We start from the raw sequence: 586 nt of genomic DNA, 5'->3' as shown, positions 1-586 counted from the left end.
TGGGGGGGTGTGTCCGTTCCCACGGGGGGGGAGGGGCGCCCAGGGCTCCGTGTCGCTGTCCCCGCCGCCGTGTCCCTGTCGCTGTGTCGCTGTCCCCTCCCTGTCCCCGCTGTCCCCTCCCCGTGTCCCAATTCCAGCCGGGGGCCGCCGAGGGGGCGCCGGGGGTCCCCGGCCAAAGGGGGGAGGGGGGATGGGAACCCCCAAATGCCGGGACCCGCCACCCCCCGGGTGGGCTCGAGGCTTCTCCAGGGGTTTGGGGGGTCCCCAGCGTCACCTGAGCCCCCCAAGCCCACCCCCCCTACCTGGGGGTCCCTCCCCTCACCTGGGGGTCCCTCCCCTCACCTGGGGGTCCGTCCCCCCACCTGGGGTCCCCTGGGGTCCCCCCTCACCTGTGCCAGCCGGGGGTCCCTGCGCTGTCCCCCGTTGTCCCCCGTGTCCATCATGGCTCAACCCGGGGGGGGTGACTCTGGAGCAGCAGAGACCCCTCCTCAAAATCCGCATCAGCCCCGGGCTGGGACCCCCCCTCCCCCCAGAACAGCTCCGGGTCCCTTTTTTGGGGGGGTTGGGGGGGAAGGTCGGGGGTGCC

Source organism: Pyrgilauda ruficollis, unplaced genomic scaffold (assembly GCF_017590135.1).
Source record: "Pyrgilauda ruficollis isolate IOZ18807 unplaced genomic scaffold, ASM1759013v1 scaffold702, whole genome shotgun sequence".
Lineage (NCBI taxonomy): Eukaryota > Metazoa > Chordata > Aves > Passeriformes > Passeridae > Pyrgilauda > Pyrgilauda ruficollis.
This window is presented reverse-complemented; position numbering follows the sequence as displayed.